This window comes from Melospiza melodia, chromosome 13 (assembly GCF_035770615.1).
Source record: "Melospiza melodia melodia isolate bMelMel2 chromosome 13, bMelMel2.pri, whole genome shotgun sequence".
NCBI classification, from domain to species: Eukaryota; Metazoa; Chordata; class Aves; order Passeriformes; family Passerellidae; genus Melospiza; species Melospiza melodia.
Genome location: NC_086206.1, coordinates 22,661,476 through 22,685,718, shown reverse-complemented (window position 1 = coordinate 22,685,718; position 24,243 = coordinate 22,661,476). Strand labels below are relative to the sequence as shown.

Here is a 24,243-nt window from a genome sequence, read left to right as displayed (position 1 = left end):
CGGCCCCAGCAGCCCCGGCAGGGCCGGCCCGGCCGCCGCCCCCGCGCCAGGCGCAGCGTGCCAGGCGGCCGGACCCTGTGGGAAAACTTAACTGTAATTCTTCAGCTTTTAAAATCAATTAACCCGTGTGTTAATTAACATCAAGTCGACGGGAGGAGGAGGAGGAGGGGAGAGCGGGAGGGAGGAGGGAGGAAAAGAGCTGCAAGGGCGGATGGCAGCGGAGTTGGCACAGTGCCATCCATTCAGTGGCAACGCCACAGCTCCCTGCGATCGCGGCAGCGGGTATATGTTACGGGGGCCCTGAGCGCGGGCCAGACAGTGCCGTAGAGCCAAGGGAGATTATCCAGAGCCCCAGGAGCAAGCGGCAGGCAGCGACCGGAGGCACGAGTGCCAGGATTACAGACCAGGCTCCTCCGCCGAGAGCCCTTCCTCGGACGCGCACCATGGGGACGGGGCTCCCCCGCCAGCGCCGCGCACCTCGGACTTCCAGCACTTTTCCCCCCTTTAGACATCATTCTGCCGCAGTGGAGCCAGCACAACGGATGCTTTCACACCCTGCGAGACAAAGGCCGTCGTCTCCGCCATGACACCGCTCCGTTCCAAGCCGAGGCCGGCATCTTGGAGTCTTTAAAAATAAATGGAAAAGGGAAATGCGAACAATAAACACAGCAATCGAAAAAACCTCATCAACAAACCCCTTGTGCCCGCTCTCCATGCCAGGGGCAACATGGGCATCTGTCGCAGCAGAAGGCGTTTGTGTGGGGCTCGCTTTTTTTTTTGGCTTTTTTTCCCCGCAAGCTGTTGGTGTGTTTTGCCATTCAGGTTCTTTTACAATTAATGCCAAAAAAACCCCAACCACACCCAGCCCAGTCAACAACAAACAAAAGGGAGTAGTCGACATGGAGAGAGAAATGCCCGGAGAAGCTGCAAGAATGCGAACTCCGGCCGATGCCATTTGCCATTTGGACAACCTCAGGGAAAGGTGCCAAATCTGCAGCTCAGGAGGGACCCCGAGGAGGGAACGCGAAGGTCTCCGAAGAGCCGAGGGAAGGAAGGGAGGAAAGAATACCACTCTCACAGGGCAGGATCAGCCTGCACACAGCCTCTGCTGGGAGGAGAGGGAATGTTTGACGGTGTAGCGAGATGCCTGTGTATGCACACGCACACGGAACAGTGCGTACAGACACACAGACACACAGCACACACCGCCTGGGTCGGTGCACAGGAGCTGTGTCAGTGGGGTGAGGAGATGCGTGTGTGCTCCATGCACACACGCGTGCGTCCGTCTGCGGGTGTTTATGTGTGTGCACGCGTGTAACACACGCGGAGAGATGTGTGTTTGCGTGCCTCAGTGCGAGAGAACAACAGGGACTGAGGAGGCGACACGCACACACACTCTCACCCACCGTCAGTATACATCCCACTTTTTGACCTAGGTGTACACGGAAGACAAAATAAAAATCATACTGGAGCAGCAAGCAGGCAGCGGAGATTTATCTACATTCACTGCTATCACCAGGGAGATGAATGGGGCCGATCTGAAGCCCTTCACGAGATCCACTATGGGAGTGAAGGAGGAGGAGGGATGCCACACAGACATGCACAAACTTGAAGACAGAGAGATTTGGAAGGTGCTACTTGTGAAGCCCAGGTGGCACTCGGAGGGCGAGCGAGGGAAGGAGGCGTGCGGGCGCTCCTCGGGGTCCGCAGGGCGCGGGGGCTTCTGCACAAGGGCATCAAGGCACAGCTGGCTACTTACGTTGTCTGCGCTGCTGAGGATCCTGCAAGGTGTTCTGTTGGCACTGGGCGCTGAGCCAGCCAAGGGCACTGGAGACAAAAGGGAGAGACAAAAAATAAAGTCATACAATGGGAATATTAATTGCCTCTCTTGCGGATTTTACAAAACTCAAAAATGTTTTCTTTTTGCCTGTGGTTTTTTTTTTTTTTTTTTTTTTTTTTTTTTTTTTTTTTTGTGGATTGGTGCACTTCCCTTCTGCATGGAAAATACTAGCATGGGATCTATAGCCCAGCTACAGGGCTCGGGATTAACAGTGCTGGCATCTTTTGGGCATATTTTTTCTTTTAATGAATGAGCTTTCGCTGTTAATGAGGAATAATCGTTTGGCTAATGAGCTTTGAAACATTAAGAGAAAAGAGGGTTTTTTCCCGTTAATTGCCCTGGTGCGACCGCACGGATGGATTACAAAAGACAGCAGTAGGAACGCAGTACAAAGAGGGGAAATGTCTCCTGGAGTGGGATAAATGCAGAGATGGGTGATACATCCCTGCACCTCTCCTTGCTTCGCTCCCTCTTACTCCCTCTCTGCCAACTGCTATGGGTTTCCATAACTCCGCAATCAAAGTGGATGCTCGGGGAAGATTATTATAGTCAAACAGTGAAGCGTCGGCGGCTAATGTCTCCAGTGTTTAATCATCATACAGTAGAATGGTTTTATGCATATTTCATTTGCATATCATTAAACCACGCTAGCGCGGGACATTCAGAGCTGGAGAGGTACAAAGTTGGGGGGAGAGAGTGGGAGAGCGAGAGCGAGACAGAGGGAGGAAGGTCCCTGTGATGCCTATCTTCAAAAGCCAGGGACTTGTTCCATGATCTGTCTTCTACTTTTGCTAAAATCATGATGACTTGGAAACCTTTGAAGTTGGATATAACCTTGGATTCTTCTAATTCCAGCAGAGTGATGTATTAGAAAGGGGGAAATGATGCCGCGCTAGACATTTAAAGGAATATAAGCTCCAGTGGAATGGAAATAGGAGCTCTTTGGGGAACGGACTAGCAGAGCCAGCCACAGCTTCAACATCACACTGCTGTGTTCATACTGGTGAAGGATACCAAAGTAATACAAAAGAAATGAAGACAGCATATACATTAAGATGGGGATTATATTTACTCTTTCCCTTTTCTTTTCCTTTTTAAAGGCACAAAGCAGGATGGAACCAGCGGTAATTTACACGCTAATTAGCAAACTGTTGCCTCTTTTTGTGTTTGTTTTTCTTCTCTATTTTGGAGAGGGGCGTTTTCACCACTGAAGTGATTAATCAATTATTTGGTAGCACAGATCCTTCTCCACTGGCATTGATCAGGAAGAGGAGGTGGTGGCTGCGGGGGGAGGAATACAGTGGGCTCTTTGTAGATCTTATACATGCACAACATATTAATTGGGGTCTTTATAAAGCTCCATCAATAGACTGTTTCTTTCCTGGAGACCAGCAGCTGGTTAGCCACCGTTGGCGACTCTTCAAACATGCTTTGGCTGGGGGCAGTCCTGCCGCTGTTTGTTGTTGTGCTTTATCTTCTCTCTGCCCAGCGGGGGCTGCGGCTGCCCACGCTGCTGTATGGGAGATGGACAGACAGAATCAGTACCAAGACAATCTCTTGAGCTGGACAGGGAACTTTGCTTCCAAATGAAATGCTGTTTTATATTTAAATTACCTTCCTTTTCCTCCCCACTTCTCTTCTCCTCCAAGTCTTTGTGTCGGTTATGAATATTCAGATGAGCTGTGATGTGATTACACTGTACAATTACTTGTGTCCGTGATAGAGGCAAAGGCACTGAGGAAAGACAGAGCCAGATGAGCTTGGAGCTCGTTTGGGGTTTGTTTTCTGTATTTTCCCCATCTCTGTGGCACTGCGGCACATGCAGATGTCGCTGTTGTTCTTCATAAAGCCCTAATGATATGCAAAAGCATAACGACCCCATTTGGGTTCAGAGCATCAACGAAATATTATTGGGGGGGAAATCCTGACTGAAGGAATGTCCACATAAATTATTTTTATTCAAATCAAGAGGTGGCAGTGAGGCAGAGGAAGTCACATGAATACATGCATAATGTGAGCACACAGAAAGGTTATCGCCAAGGAGAAGAGGGTTTCGCAGTGTGCCTGGGACAAACAGGCTCATTTGGGGAAATCGTTCAGCCCACCATGTGATTTGCTTATTTATCATCACTCATCCTCACCCAGGGCACCTGGCGTGCTCGCTGCTGGAGGCCCGGAGTGCTGGGAGCTGCCTGGATGACTCCTAGTTACTCAGAAACACCAAACAGTGTGCTGCGGAAGGGGGACAGGAGACAAGGAACCAGAGGGAGAAGCTTTGAGTGCTGCAGCTCAGTGACAAAGGAGGGGCCTGATGACAGCTCAACGATGGAGTAACAGCAGGTCACAGATGCCAGGCTGGCACGCAGCCTCCCAGGGGATAGCTGGCACCGTGGCTGCGGGGTCCCCACCACAGGTCAGTGGGACACGGGGTCTTGGGGCAGAGCAGCTCTGGCCACTGTGCCCCCAGGAAGCCTGCTGGGGACAGGGAGTCCAGAGCTGGTCAGATCCACCCTCACCGTTTTCCTCGGAGTGATGAATGGTACCTGGATGTAACGAGAACAAAAACGTGTGGGGAACAGGAGCCCTCGGCTGCTCCGTTCAGCTGCTTTTCTGGACTGAGACCTGCACCCATCACCATCAGCAAGGAGGGAACAAAGAGAGGCACAGTGAGCCAGCAGTCAACAGCAACTGTGTGACACCATCTGTGCCTCATATGCTTGCCCTGCACTGATCCTGCACAGCTCTACAGCCTCCTCACACCCTTGGTGCTGGGCAGGAGGGCTGCAGAAAGATGTGGTCCCAGGGAGAGAGTATTGTTTTTCTCTCCACTCAAAAAGCTGCAGATGGGACCCACAGTGAGAGAATCCTCCTCTGCCCCGTGCTCTGGGCGTGCACAGACCATGCCAGGGGCTCCAGAAAGGCTCCTGAGCAGTGCCTTGGGGGTCAGAGCAGGGTGGCCCCCCTGTCTGTTAGAGTGTGCTCCCTGTCACAGCACAGCAGGGCGGTGAGGGAGCCCAGGGCAGGCTGCGAGCCCCAGGCACACAGTGACCAGCGGGCCCGAGGCAGGCCAGCCTCCAAGGAGCACAGACAGGAGGGTTACACTGGACCAAAGTGCAGAGGGTGCAGGCAGCAGCTGCTGCCCCCTGCACGCTGCTCAGGCTCCTGACCACAGCCCCATCCAGCTGCCACCTCCATCCATTCCCTTCCCACATCTCAACAGATGTGTCCCTTCTGCACTCCCTCCTATGCAAGGGTGCCCAGGAGACTGAGAAAAGGCAACAAGCTGCCAGGTCTGATCAAAACCAGGACACCAGGATGGCCTCTGGGCAGCACTTCCAAACCTGGGCCTGCCACTACAAACTACCTGCAAAAGTTCTGGACATGAAGGATAACCCAATGGCAGCCTGGGCCAGCAGCTGTGTGTGAATGTCCTGCCCATGCCCACACAGCCTCTCAGGGCTTGGCGAATGCTTGTGGCCACCCTGGTGAGAAGCAATGTGCAGTCAAACCAGCCCAGACCCAAGTGAGCAGCCCAAAGCTGTTTGTGAGGAACAGAGCAGCCGTGATCTCAGCAGATCAGAGAATCACATCATGGCATGGTTTGGGTGGGAAGGGTCCTCAATGAAAATCCAGTTCCACCCCATGGACTGCCCGGGCAGTGCTCCTGCCCCAGCCCTGTGACCCTGCTGGTGTGACACCGCAGAGTGCCAGCACCAGTGGTGCCACCTGGCTCTGCCCCATCTTTCTGCTCTCCAGCCTGAGAGCAGCTCAGTACCAGGGTGTCCAGACCAAACAGAGCCTGGCAATATGGAACAGCTGAAACCAACAGAAGGTGACTCTGCAGAGGGGCTATGTCCCCACCACGCCCTTGTCATCATTCCAGGAGCTGAGCCCTTCCCCACCTGGTGTTTACAGGGCAGGGTGCCCAGTCCTTAATGGTGCCTTGGCATGCCGTGAGCCTTAGGGAAGAGACTAAAGGGCAAAGCCTGAGCAGAAACCTGCCCCAAGACGCAGGGTGAGACAAGGACTCACAGACAGGCTGGGACGGTGCAGTGTCACCATCCCTTCCGTGCCCATGCTGATGGACAGCCCTGCCTGCCAGCCCCGCGGGCCTGTCCTCTCTGTCCCGGATCCTGGTGCAGCCAGGGGCAGCCCCTACCCTGGCAATGGCTGGCTGACAGCCCTGAGGGGATTTTGACCCAGACAGGGAGCAGGCTGCAGGGCACATCCCTGGCTCTAGCCATGGCCTCGCTTGGCTGACTCTTCTCCTGCAGCCCTCCAGGTTCCTGCTCCCGTTGCATGTCAGACAGGATCCTGCACTCCAGGAGGAGACCAAAGGCTGGGCGCTGGGCAGGGGAGCCTGCTGCCTGCTCCTCAGGTAGAGAAACCCCCAGGGAAGATGGAACAGGTGTAGGACCAAACCCAGAGCCACTCTTTCCACAAGTGCTGCCAAAGGGGAGCAGGAAGGAGACTGTGCCCTGTGCTGGGGAAATGAGCATGGAGCACGGTGGGAGAGGCAGAAGGAGACGGGGTGCAGCACAGGGAGAGTCAGGGTGCTGGCCCAGGGTTCCTGCCACTGCCTGACGTGCACAGGTGGGAAATACCCCAGGGCCCAGGACACTCAGATTGCTGCCATTCGGAACGGTCAATTGACCATTTGGAAGTCTCCCCATGGAGACTTTATGAAAGGGCAGCTCCCCGAGCTCTGTAGGAGCCATTGTGTTGTTTGTCAATTCTCCAAATACCCTGAAGAAATTGCTAGTTAGGAAAAGGAAATTCAAGCATGTATAGAATATATTGCTATTCAAAACACCAAAAGAATTGTTTTGCAAATAGTAGCACTGCTGAAGAGGGGAGAGAAGTACATCAGTCATTTGATATTACATATAAGCAGTTTATTAAAGAATTAAATATTTATGGACTATAAAGCAAGCAGGGCAATGAGTTGCAAACAGCTTGCTGAGAAGTATGTTATAAACATTGCGTCTGTCAGGGACTAATAAAGTATGGAGAACACAAATGTTTTATAAAATCACCAGGCCAGTGATGAATCTCCACAGCTGAGATGCTACAGAACCCATGAAGGTTCTGGCTGCACCCTGACCCCAGAGCCAGCACAGGAGGGATGGAGTCAGATGGGGCTGTGAGACTGCAGACAGCCAAGCACTGATGGGAATGCACATGATTCACTGCTTGGAGAAATTCAATTTTTCATGTTATTCTAAACACAGATCTATTAATAGGAAGTTCAGGAATTTTCACAGAGTTCAAGGCACTTCCCTCTTTAGCTTTTTATTGCAGCTAATCTTCCATTTACAACAAATTAAAGTTTGTAATTCAGATTAAGGTCCCCTCCCAGCAAAGCCCTTGCCTCCCCTCTGCAGGCTCCGACCTCCCTGTCCCCAGCAGTGCTCTGGAGCATCCAGACTCATGTTTGGAGAGCAGAGCTCTCTCCATCACAGACACAGCACATTGGCAAGGAGCAACTCACATGTTCAGAGACTGTGCAAGAGGAACAGATGGGTGGTGGCAGACCCCAAGGACAGCAATACCTTTTTGTTGGCAGCACTGGGGGAAACGCAGCTGATGGCAGCAATGGGCATTTTTGCCTGCATGAAACAGACAGGCTTCATTTTCCAGCAGACATCTGTCACAGCAATCGTGAGGAGATTGCTGTTCAGTTAGTGGTGGAGATGAAAGACTCTCCAGACTACTTTATATTTGTGTGCAGTCAAGCCCAGGCCCAGAAGGGATTTTTAATACAGGGTGGACTAATGGCTTTGGTCACGTCCAGGCAGATTCCTAATAGCTGTCCCCACAATTTCAAGCCTGGAGAGGTGAATGAAACTCCCAAGGGGTTCGGGCATTCACGACTGTTTGGAATTCAGTGTCTTTGCAAGCCAAGAGGGCTCAGACCCACCTGAATCTGCCAGTCCCCACTGGTGCCATCCTCAGGCTGGGAGCAGCCAGAGCTGCTGGAGATGGGGAAGGAGCAGGGCTGCTGCCTCCTGCCTGGCCCAGGTGAGTCCTCATGAGGTGCCAGCGCTAATTAACAGAAGAATAAGCAGGCTAAGAACTGTCTGGGGTTGGTGAAAACAGATTCCATTTAGCAGACAGACAGAAACCTCCTTTGCCAGCTGCTCTTTCTGCACTCAGACAAGGTGGGAAATTTTCATCCTCTGAGATGTAATTAAGACAGATTTTTTTTTTTTATAATTTGCAGTAATTATTCAAGCTTATTTGCCAGGGAGGGTATATCAGACTAAATTTTGGGTTAAATAGCAACCTTTGTTGTCCTGTGTGGAGATGATTATAGCAAGGTTCAGGTCTCAGCAGACTCCAAGGCTACAGAAGGTGTATGAAAAAACCCAGCCCTATCAAAGGCATAAACCCCATTAGTTCCAGATGGATTGCTTGAGTGGTTTCTCTCTCTCGAGCCCAGAGCCTGTTAGCTTCAGGGGTTTCTGCAGGAAAGTGTGGTACCTCCCAGAGAACAACATCACCAAATTCTGCTGTTTCTGTGCTGCTGGAGCTGCTGCTGTCAGCACTGACCGAGCCCTGCGAGGATCCCCGAGTGGATCCCAAACCAGGACGCTGAGCTTCACTGTTCCTCCCTCCCTGCTCTCCCTTCCTCCAGCCCAGCTCTCACCTCTCCCCACACCAGCACACCACGACATTTTGCACCCTCCAATAGGTTTCTATCCCCCAGTGGTTTTACCAAATATTACTCTATCCCTCTCCTTCCCTGCAATCCTGCAGTCATGGAGCACACTGGGGCTTTCCAGTGGCCTCCAGTGCAGGGATGAGCTCTCTGCAGGACACACAGCCCAGCTCCTGTTGAGATTGTGCTGCTGTGCCCATCTCCTTTCAGTTCAACCCCTCAGGCCCATCAGGACACATCAGTTCGTGGCACAGCTCACTGACCCCACCCTGGACACATATTTCAGGTTACTGTTTACCCTGTGGTCCTTTGCTCCTTCAGTGTTTTCCCTCATCTCCAGGCACCCTCCCGCATTCACACCTGCTGATGTCTCTCTTCACAACCAACACCTTCCTTTCCACCGAGGTGTTTTGTGTGTTTCTGTGCTGCTGCAACTTGAAGCTCCTTCTCCCTTGTCTGTCACAGGGCCAGTTCAACATTGCCATCCATTTCTAATGTTGACACCTTAGCCAGCCTCGCTCCCAGCGCCCCTTTGGACACAGCTGTGGCTCTCCCTGCTCCCCAGTGCGGCTGCAGGAGCCCACCCTGGGTTGGGACCAGGATGGAGATGTTGCTAACACATCCGTTGTACTCTCTCCTCCCACTCCCATCCCACTCAAGGCCTGGCTGGCACCTGCCTGAACGGCTGCACAGTCAGCAGTGCCCCAACCCTTCCCTTCTTTGTGAGGACATGGAGAACAAGAAAGAGACAGACTGCTCAGAGAGAATGCTGCAGGATGACAATTATCAGCACATTTTACTGGCATATTCCCAGCAGCTAGTGTTTTGACCTGCAGGATGGAGGCGGGGAGTTCCAGTATGAGTATGGATTGAATACCTGTGTGCCCAAGCAAGCATCAGACTCACAGCTGAATCATAAAGAGGACAAATTTACAGGTGTGCTTGCTGTTGCCCTGTGAGCATTTTGCAGATCTCTGTATGGTGAGATTCAGGCATTAGTCAGGCAGCTAACGTGCATCACTCAGGCCAGGAAACTCCAGGAGAAAGGGAATGACAAGCTGTGACACACAGCTCAGTGTGAGCCCAGTGATTTCAGCCAGCACCAAGGGAACTGACTGTCCTCTCAGGCATTCAGGGGGTCACATCTGAGCCATAGCAAGCTTCCCAAGCACATCTTCCCTACCCACACACGTGTGCACAGCCTGTTTGTTGTCCATGGCTGGAGCCAGAACTTTGTGAATGGAGAATGAGCTGTTCAGGCTTAGAGAGCAGCTGCTCCAGGGTGGGAGTGATGTAGGGCAGAGCTGCCCCAGGGCTGTGGGGGGACAGTGTGCCTCTGAAAGCCAAAACTCTCTTTATGCTGCCATGACAGACTCATCTCCAGCAGCACAAAGTGCACATTTCAAAGGCCACACAGACCAGCTGGGTCACATTCTGAGGAAAACTGGTGTTTTGTGTCCTGTGTCTTGCACGCCTAACTCAGAACAGGAACATAATTCAGCAAGCAACAGATTATCCCAAGCACGTTGTCCCCACTGAGCAGTTCTGAGCATACCTCAGACAAAGGCAGTGCTAGGGTTAGGGTTAGTCCATCTCACAATTGCAGGGTTTAAATACAGTAAATATACACATGTGTATCATATATTTTGTTATAGATGTTCCCCATGTGTATTAAGATGGGTTTATTTTACGTAATGGTCTCCTTCAAGGAATATTTGTCATCTTGGCAGCCTGTGAGCAGGGCTCCTGCTGAACACGCTCCTGTGGCCCTGGGCTGCTGGTTCAGCGCCTGGCGCGTGTCCCACAGGGACAGTGTGGCAGTGTGGCTGGCAGTGTGGCAGTGTGGCAGTGTGACAATGTGGAGGAGGAGGAGGAGGAGGAGGAGGAGGAGGAGGAGGAGGAGGAGGAGGAGGAGGAGGATGTCTTCTCACCTCCCATGGGATGTTGCCCCACATCAGCACCCAGCCTGCCTCTGCTCTGGCTCTGATTCCAGCACAAGGGAGGTGCAGGAACAAATTTCAAAGCCGAGAGGAACACTGGAACACTCCCTTTTAGCATGGTCAGTTATTTAGGTTTAAACAGCTCCAGAAACTCCACCCCTGATTTCTAAGGAAGGGGTCTGCAGCAAGACCAGCAATATTTGAACATTTGCATTGTGAGGACAGAAATGAGATAACCTGAGGAGCCCAGAACTCCTTCCCTGGCCAGTCCTTGCACGGCGCCGCTGCGGAGGCACTCGTGCTACAGCATGTCAGAGAGTCATGTTTACTCTTTTAATGAGAGAATTAGAAGGGACATTTGGCAGTGGACCTACTGCCTCACGACTGCCTGCAGAGGAATATTTCTGCATCTTATTAAAAGATCATGATTAAGTCCACACCTGATTTATCCCAATCTCTTTTTTGCTCTATTCCTGTTCTCTGCGAGCACTCATATCTGCGGACATCTCTGAACACTCTGGGCAGGGGCAGCTGGGCAGCTGTGCCTGGGGCCAGGGCTGGGCAGAGCAAGGGGATCCTTGCGTGGCAGAGCCTTGGACCCTCAGCATGATAGAAAAGGGTTTTGCGGGTCTTCCAACAGACAGTAACACAATAAACATCCCCAAACTTGTCTGCTACAACAAAACAGTTTTATTACAGAAAAGCTTCCAAATTGAAAATGATCAATGTGCTTTTAGGAGCCTGTGGAGATGGATCACCTGTACTGCTAGAATCTGCTCTCTCCTCCTCCCTTTTCAACCAAGGAAAATCATAAGAAAGAGGGGCAGGAGGAAAACAATTCCACAGGAATTCCACAGCTTTGCTGTCCTGACAGCATCTTACCAAAATGATGTTGCTGTTTGCCGTTCCATTGTTTATCCTTGTCACTGTGGGTTTAGGGTTTTTTGTGTCCAGGTTTATTCATGAAACACAAAGCAAAAGAACACGATTGTTTGTGTCTCACCACACAGGGACCTAAAGAGTGATCAGACTTTGACAGAATTTGCATCCAGTGCCATGGGCCACACACGGCCCTGCACCTGGGGTGAAACACAGGGATCACGGGCTCAGCACGGTCTCAGACACCTGTCCAGGTGCCAGCCCTGACACGAGCAGGAGCAGGAGGGACCGAGGCTGGCCTTTTCCTGCCTCTGAGCTCCCAGAAAACAGGGGATACAGCATCAACAGTTGCACTGAGCACTTACAGACAGATTGACCAGAGTGCTTTCAGAGGAGCCCAGGCAGCCCACAGACTCGGGGCTCCAGGCTGCTCATCTAACCTGGTGGCTGTTTGAGCCACTAAGTCTTAAACACAGGAAACAAACCAATCCTTTTCCCTTGGCAGCAGCATCTTCACATTTTAAAGCTGTTATATCAGCCTCCTCTGCTGTTACCATAAAATTTGTTCCTAGGACCCAAAAGACAGGACAGACTAGAGGTGTACTTCTGCTGACTCCTCTGTGCCGAAGTATGAGCAGCCGTTCTAGAAGCAATATCACATTAGCACCAAAAGCCTCCCAAAGCTGATTCCCAGCCTACATTTACCTTCATAAATAAATGTAGAGAATCAAGTTGTTAGCTTCTGATCAAACACCACACAAGACTGGCCCAAAATAGCACTTTCCCCTAGCAAAGGGCTCCCACTTGTTCATTGTTCATTCATTCCTGTAGGAATAATCCATTGTTTTTGTATGAGTGTGCTGGAATGGCTTGAGGGGTGAGATGGGTTCCTAAAGAGCCCAACCCTGTGTGATTCCTAGTCAGTGCTCTTGAGAAGGAACAGGTCAGGTGATAATCCTCTCTGTTTCATGTGCCACAAAAAGCAGCATTTGGCACCTCAAGGGTTTGCCCTGGATTTCTGCAGCAGGTGTGCAGCCACCTGCAGCAGGACACGAGCTGCACACCTGGAGAGCCCGGCCAGGGCAGAGGGTGCTGAGGTCTCCCCATGTCAGACATGCCCCAGCCTGCCTCTGGCATGAGATCCACCCATCTCCACTGAGCACTGTTTAATTCAAAGGGTGTTTTAAAGGATGTGATTTTAATGAGCACACAGCTCAGACCAGGAACACTGTATTTCTTTCTCCTGAGTGATGAAGTGAGCACTTGGACTCTTTGCATTGATTTCTAATCTGCTATTTCATACTCTGAGAGTGAGCCCTGGAAACCACATTCTCTCAGCTGCTCTTTGAGGGTTTCTGTGAGTAAGAGCAGCTGAGGCTGGTCAGGCCTAAAGGGAGAACCCAAATATCAGAGTTCCAAACTTTGCTCAGCCCACAGCTCTTCAGCCTGGCCAACCAGAGTAATAATAATAATAATAACAAGAACAATCATAATCATAGTAGCAATGAGAGAAGATGTGCAGACTTTGATGCAAAGGAGCTCAAAGTGGGGCGTAGACAAATTCCACCTTCCCAGGGCAGGCAAAATGTTTGGAGGAGAGGAAGTTAAAGCGCGTGGCTGTACTGATGAGGAAGGCAAAGGCAGAGGCCGGGCCGCCCTCAGGGCCGCTCGCGAGCCCGCCTGGGGGTTTTGTGCCGTTCCCTGCGTGCCCAGGGCCGTGCTGGGCAGAGCCTGCCCGCGGCTCCCGGGTGACCGGCGGGACACCCAGCACGGCCACGCTGCTTTCCCCACACAGCACGGCCCTTGCATCGGCTTCCTGACAACCAGCGCCTGGAATTAAAGGGACAAAAATCGTCTTTCCAGATGCAGAGGAGACCTTTGTTCTTTGATCCTATACGGCAAAGGCTTATAGCTTTTTTTCATTGCAGTCGGTTTTGTTTCAGAGGTCACAAAACACGCCCTGCTCTCCTTAAGCACACAGCACCGGGGATTTAATTGCTGGCATCCTGACAACCTGCATCCCACAGATGCTGGTGCCCACTGCCTGCAGTCCTCTGACCAGGTCCCAGCCACCCTCACACCGCCCACTACTGCAATTTCTGTGGAGCCAGAAATATTCTTTAGACTCATGCCTGCTGTGAAGCCAGAGCTGTAAAGTCAGATCTTTTCCTCCTTTAAATGTGACTGGCTATTTACTCCCTAACAATTCTGCTTCAGAGCTGATTTAGCATTTTTATTGGAATGTGAAAGCTCTTAAAAGAAGAAAAAAAATCTAATCAGGCAGGAGAGATAGAAAACTTGCTGAATTTTTTCTCCCCCCTTTGCAGCCCTTCAATCCTATCAAAAGCACATCTTCCATTCATTGCTTCCCCGTGTCATTATGACAAGCGGCTACAAATCAATAGCGGCGGCAGGGGCGGCCCCGCCCGGCCGTGATAAAGATTCACTCTCAGCCCCGATTTGCTAATAGCACATAATAGCAGCCATTGGCGCCCCGCATTAAATCATACATTTCACTCGGCGTTTATTATGGGATTTTTAAAACTCCTCACCAAATTGGATTTTCTCGACGGTCTCTAATTTCCACATTTATCATTTAACATTAAACTCCTCTGTGGGGAGGGGGTTGGGAAGTGGGGAAGGAAAAGAGGAGCCATGCAATTCTGTATTTTCCTCTTTCTTTTTTATGAAAACCCATAAATAATCCCAGGTATAGGTGCCATCAGCCCTGAAGTTTTATATATATAAAATACCAGAATTTAGGATAGAATAGCTTTGGGACTCAGCTCACCTTCATGCAGCCCTGATAAAGAAGAGAAAATTAAACAGAGAGCCATAAGGAAACAGATTTTAAATAACAAATCCAATAAACAAAATAGTCAACAAAGTAAGTGTGTATGAAAAGCACTAGGGAAAATGACTGAATTTCCTCATTTGAAAGAGCAAGGAAAGATGGATCAAATTGTTTTTGTTTTTGTTTTTTTTTTTAATCCCAACAAAACATACACAAATAAAACCTTTTTGTCTCTTTTTAATTAATAGAAAATTAATTTAGCAAATGAAAGGAAAACTTAACACCAGAGGTGCTTTGCTGAGGCAGAGAACAAGAGTCCTGTGGCCCAGGTGAGCCAAGGGCTGCATCACAGCACAGGTGAGCCAAGGGCTGCATCACAGCACAGGTGAGCAGGGCTGCATCACAGCACAGGTGAGCAGGGCTGCATCACAGGACAGGTGAGCCAAGGGCTGCATCACAGCACAGGTGAGCAGGGCTGCATCACAGCACAGGTGAGCAGGGCTGCAGCAGAGCACAGGTGAGCAGGGCTGCATCACAGCACAGGTGAGCAGGGCTGCATCACAGCACAGGTGAGCAGGGCTGCAGCAGAGCACAGGTGAGCAGGGCTGCATCACAGGACAGGTGAGCAGGGCTGCATCACAGCACAGGTGAGCAGGGCTGCATCACAGCACAGGTGAGCAGGGCTGCATCACAGCACAGGTGAGCAGGGCTGCAGCAGAGCACAGGTGAGCAGGGCTGCATCACAGGACAGGTGAGCAGGGCTGCATCACAGCACAGGTGAGCAGGGCTGCATCACAGGACAGGTGAGCAGGGCTGCAGCAGAGCACAGGTGAGCAGGGCTGCATCACAGCACAGGTGAGCATGGCTGCATCACAGCACAGGTGAGCAGGGCTGCATCACAGCACAGGTGAGCAGGGCTGCATCACAGCACAGGTGAGCCAAGGGCTCTCCCCCGCGCCAGACCCGAGCCAGGGGCTGTCCCTGCTCCTGCACAGGCAGAGCCCCAGCTCAGGGCTGCCGGGGCCCGGGGCCTTCAGCACCTTGGCTGGAGAGAGGCACCCCCACGCCAGGCCATGGAAGCACTCTCCATTCAGACATGAATTTGATTCTGGCCTGAACAAAGGCCATGATTCCTGAACCCGGGTGATGTGATGAAGGCATGGTGGATTAAGCTTTCAGTGTTCATGATTTCCAGCCATGAGACATGAACTCAATCAGCCTCTTTCCCACACCCAATTAGTATAAGCACCTCAATTCACAAACTACTGAGCAGTTTAACCGGGACTCTGCTTAAAAGTGCAGGGACATTTTTGTTCTGGTGTATTTTGGTTTCAGTAAAGAGCTCTTAGAGATAAAATTCCTCAGTTCAGCTGCTGAGTCAACCACATCACATCATCAGGCCACACTCCAGCAGCTCTGGGCGTTTTGCAGCTGCATCAACATTGTTCTGAATCCAGCTGAATGCGGGAGCAGCAACTCTAATTATCTTCCCTTAAACTTACAGCAGAAGTCACAACATTGCAGATGCTCTCTTTTGAGCTGTTGCCTGATCCCCTGAGCACTGACAGCAGCAGCAAAGGCTGGCAGGTGTAAATGCTCTCGAATCAGTGACCTCTCACAAAGCCAAAGACCACCCCAGCACGGTTTTCCCTCCTTGGAATGGCTGGTGACTTTCAGGGGATACAATTGCTGTGTTTTTGGCCCTGAGCATTGGCCACCATCTGCAATGAGCCACAGACTGAGCTCTGCTGCCTTCACAGGAACCAGTGTGTGTCCTCCTGTCTACAGCCACAACGTGGACTTGGCCAACGAAAAACTGAATCGCCGTTTACTTACTAGAGACATCTGTTCAAAATTAGAACATCAACAATCTAGGAACACAGCAAGTGGGAAAGAATGTCATACTTTAGGGCATCCCACACAGTAAAGGACAAAGACTCCACAGACAAACATTTGCTGCACAGCAAGTTTAAGGATGTGCTGGGCTCCCATTTCCTGTTTTTCCCTACTTTTTTCTGTGGCATTGCCAATTCAGTTTGAGGCTTCCTGCTACCATTTCCTACTTAGTTCCATACCTGCATTTGGGCACGGGAGCAGTCCCTAGGTGCTGGTGAATACACACTTTCCAATGGCTCCCACTGTTCCTTACAGCTCCAGAATCCAAGACATCCTGTGGTTTATTGATCCACCTAACCACACTTTGCCACCAATCTTTGCATTCTTCCTTACTCATGCATCAGAGTGGAAAGTGTGTGACACATCACATTCCAACTGACCTGAAGGGTTTCCTCACCACGTGGTCACGATTCCCTGACAGCCACTCCTTCAGTTGCATCTGACAGAAAAATATCCAGTATTACCAGAGTAATTCTGCAGTTCTTGAGCAGACCAAGCGAGGTGGTGATGAGGGTGGGCAGGCCCTGGCACAGGTGCCCAGAGCAGCTGTGGCTGCCCCCGGATCCCTGGCAGTGCCCAAGGCCAGGCTGGACAGGGCTGGGAGCCCCTGGGACAGTGGGAGGTGACCCTGCCACGGCAGGGGGAGCTCGGACCCAGCTCCTCTTTAGACGCCCCTTCCAACTTATCCCAGGCTGTCATTCTGTGACTTCAGAACAGAGTTGCTTCTATCCTGCCCCAAAGAGATCTGCTTGTGGGGGGGTGAATGTCTGAGAAAGATGTAGATGCCCTGTTTAAGCAGGTACCAGCAAGGTCTGCAGGACATCCTGGAAAGAAAACGAATCAGAAAAGACTTCTTAAGAGCACTGCCACCCAAACATGGTTTCAGCCATGGTCAGGAAATCACATCCTGGGTTCTCATGTTTGTGGTAAGAGCATGGGTTCTCATTTCTCTGTTATAATCACCCAGATGTGCATATTAATGTACAAGAGAAAATCAATCTCTGCATGTGAAAACGAAAGCGTGGATGTGCTCCCTTCCAGCTGAAAGGGGCTGCTGCTCCCCAGGTCCAAGCTCTACCTGACCTGGCCTTGCACAGGTTCCCCAGCTCCTGCTGGGAGGGAGCTCTGATCACTGTGGCCTTTTCTCTGCAGGAATTCCTTCCCCATGAAACTTCCCAAACTGCAGTCTGCACAGCAGCTGGTCTGAAACTCTTGGTGCAAACACTTCACATTTAGAGATGATGATGTGTACAACAGTATCTCGTGCATGCTTTGCAGTAATAAAACAGATCAAGCTTTTAAGTGATCTGTGTAAAAGACTATAATAATAAAAAACACCCAAAGGTTATGGCATTAATTAAATCCTTCGTAGCCCACATAGGCTGTTTCCCTGGGACACTGAACCAGTAGCTCAGTACCAGCAGTTTTTGTTCAGACTTCAGGTATTAAAACTACAGGAAACATGTGACTGTTGCATGAACACATGGCTTTATTGGTTTACATAAAAAAAAAAAAGCAAACTGAAAAAGCCCCAGAACTCAAAGTATCAGAATTGGAATGGTCTCAAATCCAAAATGCTAATGCACAAAAGAACATAGGGTCAGCAGAATTGTAGGATGACAAAAGCTCCATAAAATTTATTTTCACCCCAGCAAATAAAAGGTTTCATTAAAACAAATCAAACAGGAGTTGCACAACTGGCTTCTTGGTGAGCTTCTCCCAGCTTTGTGTCAGTGGGGTGAGGCCCAGAGCCAGCCAGGACCATCCCTTTCGGAACAAATGGACAAGATGACAGAACGTACCAGTTGTTTTATGTTTCCATTTTCCTACCTTATTGAGAACACACAGAGAAGTTTCTCCTTGCATCTTATTAAGAGACAAATGGTGACTGAAGCCCAGCATAGCCAGGTGTTCACATCCCACCAGCACTGACAGGATCCAGACACGCCCAGGTGTGTTTGGCCCAGATGTGGAGGCTGAAGAGGCATCAGCACAGAGCTCCTTCTGCCACGGGGAGCCCAGCACTGTGACACTGGCTGGATTCTGACCTCTGCCCAGGAGTGAGCCCCAGCACTGAAGCTAAGCCTGTGAGCCACAGAGGGGATACAGGGATGCTGAGATCCTGCATCCTCTCCTGTGGGACCAGGACAGGGTGGCACTCATGCTGGCACACCTGGGCTCCAACCACGCCAGGATTTAGACACAGGGCATGGTCAGCATCACGGCCTCAGCATTATCAGTTGTTTCTTTCATTCTGTCAGCGCTCACACGTGTTGACCTTTCAATCACTGTTACCCTCTCTGTCCTCATCGTGGCTTGCAGGGAGGACAGCAGGTTTATTACAGGGCAACTGGAGTGTTCTCAGCAGTGTCATTGTCCAAGGGTAGTTCCTGCATCACTGTTCCTGATCAAACAGCATCACAGAGCTAGGACTCGGGTTAAGGGGCCTTCCTACTCCTGGAATGCTGAAGGCCAGACAGGCACATTAGCAGAGCTCTGTGTACAATGGGCTGCAGCTGGGGCAAACCTCAGGCTAAACACAGTTACACTGAAATGGGAAAAGCTGAAGCAGTGTTTGTGTTTTCTGAGGACGGTGGAAGGCAAATGATGTAAGGAACAGTGCTAAACTTGGGTGAGGGTCTGCCCAGGGCAGGATTTTAAATTTACAAACTAACACCCTCCTAATAAAAAGGTGTATTTTTCAGTCCTATGCAGTGCTGAAGTCCTAGCACTGGAACGCAGCAGTTCCATCCTTCAAACCAAAGCTGCAGATGATCTCAGCTTAAGACAGGTCTGATTTAAATCCATCCAGACCTGCTTCTGGCCAGTGCAAAACACAGACTCTAGGTAGAAGAGTTTTGGGATTTTTTGTTTTTAACTGTGTGAAGAGGTGCCAGGCACTAAAACGGCCCTGCATTTCCACATGATACATTGCAAACAAAGAGCTAAGGTCTCAGGGCTAATGCTGTGCCCACGGCCAGCCCTGCCCTTTCAGCACCCCAGAGAGCAGCAGGGCCTGCCCAAGCCCTCCTGCAAGGTGCCCGGAGCTGCTCTCACTCTGCAGGAACACACTGACACAAATGGGGACCTGCACCTCTACAGTTCTTCAGCATTAAATCAGTGATGCACAGCTGCAATAATATCAAGCTATTCTGCCAACATGAGTCCTGGAGATACAGACCCAAACCAGCAAAGCTGATTAGTAGTGTGGGAGCTCCTCGCATGCTCCTCCAAAACACAATTAAAAGAGTTTTATTCTGAGTAACAAGAGGGTTAGAGGGTCACAAGAGTTTCCATTTCAAAAGGCAGCAGGATACAAGCTAGCAGGAAGAGGAAAGCAAATTGCCCAGATTTTGTGCTAGAAATACGTGGGTATTTAAGCTGCTGCTGCTGGGCTTCAATTTCTCACCAAAATTTTATCCCATCTTTCCGAAGGAAAATAGGAAAACCAGTACAAAGACAAACCTTTTCAATATTGTGATGGCAATAACCCTGCTTCCACCTGCAGCAAGTACAGGTTCTTTCACCCTGCTTCAGCTTTGGGCTTCCCCATCGAGTCTTACAAAGAACCAATAAAATCCTTTTAACTTTCTCCATTTTAAAGTTTATTATTATTGGAACAGAAAAAAGGAGATTTAAAAATTGTAGAGGAACCTCCAGCAAACAGTCTCTTACCCAGCACTGGCTTTAAGGAGCTAAAAATGCAGCCTCCCAAACATACAGAAATACTGTCCAGTGTCTGGCAGCCTGCAGCTCCCCACGGCTCTCTCTGTGGCCAGTCTGGCTGCTGCAGCTGCCTTCCTGCAGGCTCCATGCAAGATTGCTGTTAGGACATCTTCTACCTACCTGTTTTAACTGAATCCATGTGCAGCATTTCTGCAGCAGAGATGACAAAAACTGTCTAGATTTCCTTGGCTAGAGCCTGGAGGAGCAGAGCTGTTGGATTTCACAGAAACCAGCCAATACCAAATAATAAAAAAAATCTTAAACATCAGTGAAAGCAGTGTGGAAGGTGACTTCGCTTAAATCTGAATGGTGGACAGATCTGGCATTGTTGACCCGATTTGGGATTTCCAGAAGTTACCTGGCTTTCCTCAGGTCAGTGTGACCTTGTCACCAGCTCTCTGAGGACATGAGGAAGGGGAGATCCTTCCTCAGGCCCTGCCAAAGCAAAGGGCTGCTCGCTCACTCCAGGCTTTTCTGCCAACATCAAGGTAGCAGCAGAGAACTGATTTACCCCGTAGGTTCTCCAGATACACCCAGAGAAATAAAACAACCCTTTTCTGAATAAATCAGTTTCCAAACATTTGTTGTATTATGGGAACACAAAGAAATAATAAAAATTCTAAGATGAAGATTACAGTTTTGTGGGAAAAAAAGACAAACTGCATTGGAATCTTGCATTCAAGCTTTTCTGCTCATTCCCTCTCCTGACCCCACATGCCAGGGAAAAGCCTTAGGAGCACAACTTGAAGGATGCTCATGTGCTTTTATAGTCAGTAATAATAGTTTTGTACATAATTAAGCCTTTTCTGCTTTATGAAAAGCCTTTCTTCATAAAGAAATATAGCCTAGGTAATAGTAATCAGACCTGTCCATGAAAAAAAAAAAAGGGACAAGTATTAAAATGGCTGTAGACAATCCTGCATATCTCCAGAGTAGGAACAATAGGACAATTCAGTGTCAGGCACTGCTGAATTTTCTAATCAGACAAAACCTTATGCAGTTACATCATTGCAATTCATTCATTTAGTAGCAGGAAGGTGAAACCTGGGATATGTTTGCTCAGAAAAAAGGGGTTTTATTTTTCCTTTTTATGACAACATTAAATTGTCTTTGTTCCTAAACTCCTCAATCTACCTACACATTCAAAACTACAAACAGGTAATTCTATATACTTGCATAAATAATATTATATGGAAGGCATCTTATTGCTTTCTATATTGTATACATTTAATGTACATTATTCTATTCCAGAAACTTGTATTGAGTAATTTTTATACCACAGCATTATCTGATCCTCTGCTGTTTAGGATTAGCACTGCAAATATTCTAAAAGCCAAGCTGAAGCTGTTAGTGAGAGTACAGGGTCCTTACACTTGGTTAATAAACAAATGTTAATGAACACATCAATGCAGCATTAATTGCTCACCTCACTGCACACAGAATCATACATTCTTGTTCCTGCAGCCAGGAAGAGTTCACTCCCTGAATTTGGATGTCTCAGGTCCAAAGGCTCATCTGTTTTTTGAGAAAACAATGGAATTTAACTGGCATCCAGTTTTTGCCCGTGCTATGATTGGACACTGGTGGTGGTGAGGCTCCCAGCCCTGTGTTGCTGTTGATGCTGTTCATTACAGCTCCCAGTGATGCTGGCACCCTCCAGCCCTGGTGACCCGGGGCCGCCGTGGTCACAGCCCCCTGCCCACGCTCCTGTCCCCATGCCTGCTCTCTGCAGAACCGCCCCCCACTCCTGAAGCTGCCTTCTAGACATTTCTGCAGTGTGCTTCAGGGCACTTCTTACTGCTCTGTAAAACCCTGGCTCAAGGAACACCTCACGTTCACAGAGACTGGGGGATGCTGACTCAGAGAAAACCAGTAGTGTTGCCACAGTGAAATCCTGTATGGACAATACTGCTTGGCCTAAACACTATTTTCATATACATTAAATGTATTCTTTTACATGTATTGTTAAACATCACTTCGTGTAATTCTTTCTCAAAATGTAGAACACATGAATCTGTGTGTTGTTCTTTAAAGAACTGGCCTCCTAAAGCAAAGTTCCATGTCAGTAACATCTGTGAGCCTGTATCCACACTACAAAACCGTGTCATTCTCAGCTGAGGCTGCAAACCCCCATCACTCTGAGCCCACCCAACCCACACATTCTGCTGCCTCCCGGTGCCACAGCTGAGCTCCGGTGCCAGCCTTTGTTCCCGATTTCCCCGAATTCCTCAGCCAAGGTGAGGTGACCCAGGGCTTTTGTACTCCATTTCACAGAGCCTTCCCCTACCTCCCATTCTGCAGCCTGCAACGATTGCTTTCCACATCTTCCCTCCTCAGCCTGGCCCTTGGGAAAGAAGCAAAACGTTTACAAGGGACAGACTGGGCACACTGCGCCTTGCTGAGGGTTTGGCTGCAGCATTTCTGCTCCCAGTCTAACCAACATCGACGATCTCTAGACATTTCCATTTTTAATCATCCCAAATCAGCTTGTTTTTCAGCCCATCTAGTTGAGACCCCCTCACCCAGAGGATGTCAGCAGGGCAACGTGCTGGTTTTCACCCAGAGAGCAGAGCCCGTGATAAATAACACTCAGCTCTGCGAGGATGAGTGTCCTCTACAGCTCACAGCCCACAGGCTTCATTATTGCATCGCCCATAATTCAATTCACCCTTCCTAAAAGGTCTCTTGCTGCACCCAACCCCCACCTCTGAAAACACGTCCCACTAATAATTCCCGATTAATGCCGTCAATTACCAACTCTCCCCCAGCCCCTCTCCATCCCCTGATTGGGTTGGAATGGAAGGGAAGCAGCATCTAACTGGGGAGGAATAGAAGTAGGGTAAAATAGCAATAAAAAGTAATTACATAAAAATGCTAAACATATTACATCTGTTAGTTTGCTGAGCCCAGTGGGCTTGACAATTCCAGATTTTTGCCTTTGTCCGTGCTCAGACAGACAAGAATAAGAGAAACCGGGAAAGGATCTTTCAATAAGATTATTAAATCAGTGCATGAAAAATAAGTCGTCATTACATTGCAAAAGGGAGAGAGAAACTCGCTGAAATGTCTTTCTGCAGCTTTGCCTTTGTGATCTGCAAGGTGCTGTGCTCCTGCTTACACTCTGTTGCCCTGGCAACATACTCCTGTAAAATAAAGATTATTAAAGCGCATATGATTATTTGGCCGCACAGTGAATGAGGCAGCCGCTTCTGAAATTCCTTATCAGAGAAATTCAATTTTAGGCCAAATTGTGTTTTCACTGCCTCTCAGCTTCTCCCTCCCCCCCGCAATACCAATAAAACCATCATCTCCCCAGCTGTACATGATATTTTGTCACTAACTCTTTCACGCCTTTCCTTTCCCATTCCGGGTTTTATTTTTACTCTGTCAAAGGAGAATGCTCTCCCCAATTTGTAAGCTTTTATACCTGACAGTTTTTTTCTGGCAGCTTCAGCCTTTTCTCCCCTGCAGCAGGCGGCTCACAGCGGCAGCAGGAAGGGCCGGGGCCGCAGCCCCGCGGGGAGCCCGGAGGTGAGGGCCGGGCACGGAGGGGCCGCGGCCGCAGCCGCCCTCCACACGCGGCCCGCGGGCCCCGCCTGCCGCAGGGCGCGCCCGGGAGCGCTGCCCAGCCCGCGGAGCTCCGGGCCGGGTGTCTGAGGCGCCGTTCCGCGGGCCACAGCTCCGCCGGCCCCGCGAGGGGCTCCCTGCGTGACCCACAGGCTGCCAGCACGGCTGAAGCTCAGGGCACCTCCGCCCGGTGTCACCGCCGCCGCCCAGAGCGGCGGGCACGGGCACGGGCACGGGCACCCGTCCCTGCCCCGGTGCCACCGCACAGCGCTGGGCTGTGCCCGGCGGCCACACCGGCCGGCGCTCGGGCACACACGGTCACACACGGGCCGGCGCTCGGACACACACACGGTCACACACACGGCCGGCGCTCGGGCACAGACGGACACACACACGGGCACACACACGGTCACACACACACGGCCGGCGCTCGGACACACACACGGGCACACACGGTCACACACACGGCCGGCACTCGGACACACACACGGTCACACACACACGGCCGGCGCTCGGACACACGCGGTCAGACCCCGCCCGCCCTGAGCCGGTAACGGGGACCCCGGGCGGGGCCGCCGCAGCGCACCAGGGGGCGCTGCCGCCCCGCCGCCGCCGCGCGCTGCAGGGCGGGCCCGGAGCGCCCGGGGAGCCCGGGCGGGGCGGCTGAGGGGCGGCGGGGACAGCTCTGAGGGGACAGCCCTGAGGGGAGCCCTGAGGGGAGCCCGGTGTGCGGGGACAGCCCTGAGGGGACAGCCCGGAGGGGAGCCCGGTGTGCGGGGACAGCCGGGAGGAGAGCCCGGTGTGCGGGGACAGCCCCGAGGGGAGCCCTGAGGGGAGCCCGGTGTGCGGGGACAGCCCCGAGGGGACAGCCCTGAGGGGAGCCCGGTGTGCGGGGACAGCTCTGAGGGGACAGCCCGGAGGGGAGCCCGGTGTGCGGGGA

At 50.8% G+C, this 24,243-nt stretch overlaps 1 long non-coding RNA gene across 1 annotated transcript; it reads right to left on the bottom strand.

Annotated features, from left to right (window-relative positions):
- Positions 1-533: 533 nt before the first annotated feature.
- LOC134424472 (uncharacterized) lies at positions 534-23,237 on the bottom strand. Its single transcript, XR_010029426.1, has 3 exons — positions 23,164-23,237; positions 1,760-1,827; positions 534-625 (listed from the first exon to the last, which is right to left on the bottom strand). It is a non-coding gene; the product is annotated as an uncharacterized LOC134424472 (long non-coding RNA).
- Positions 23,238-24,243: the final 1,006 nt, after the last annotated feature.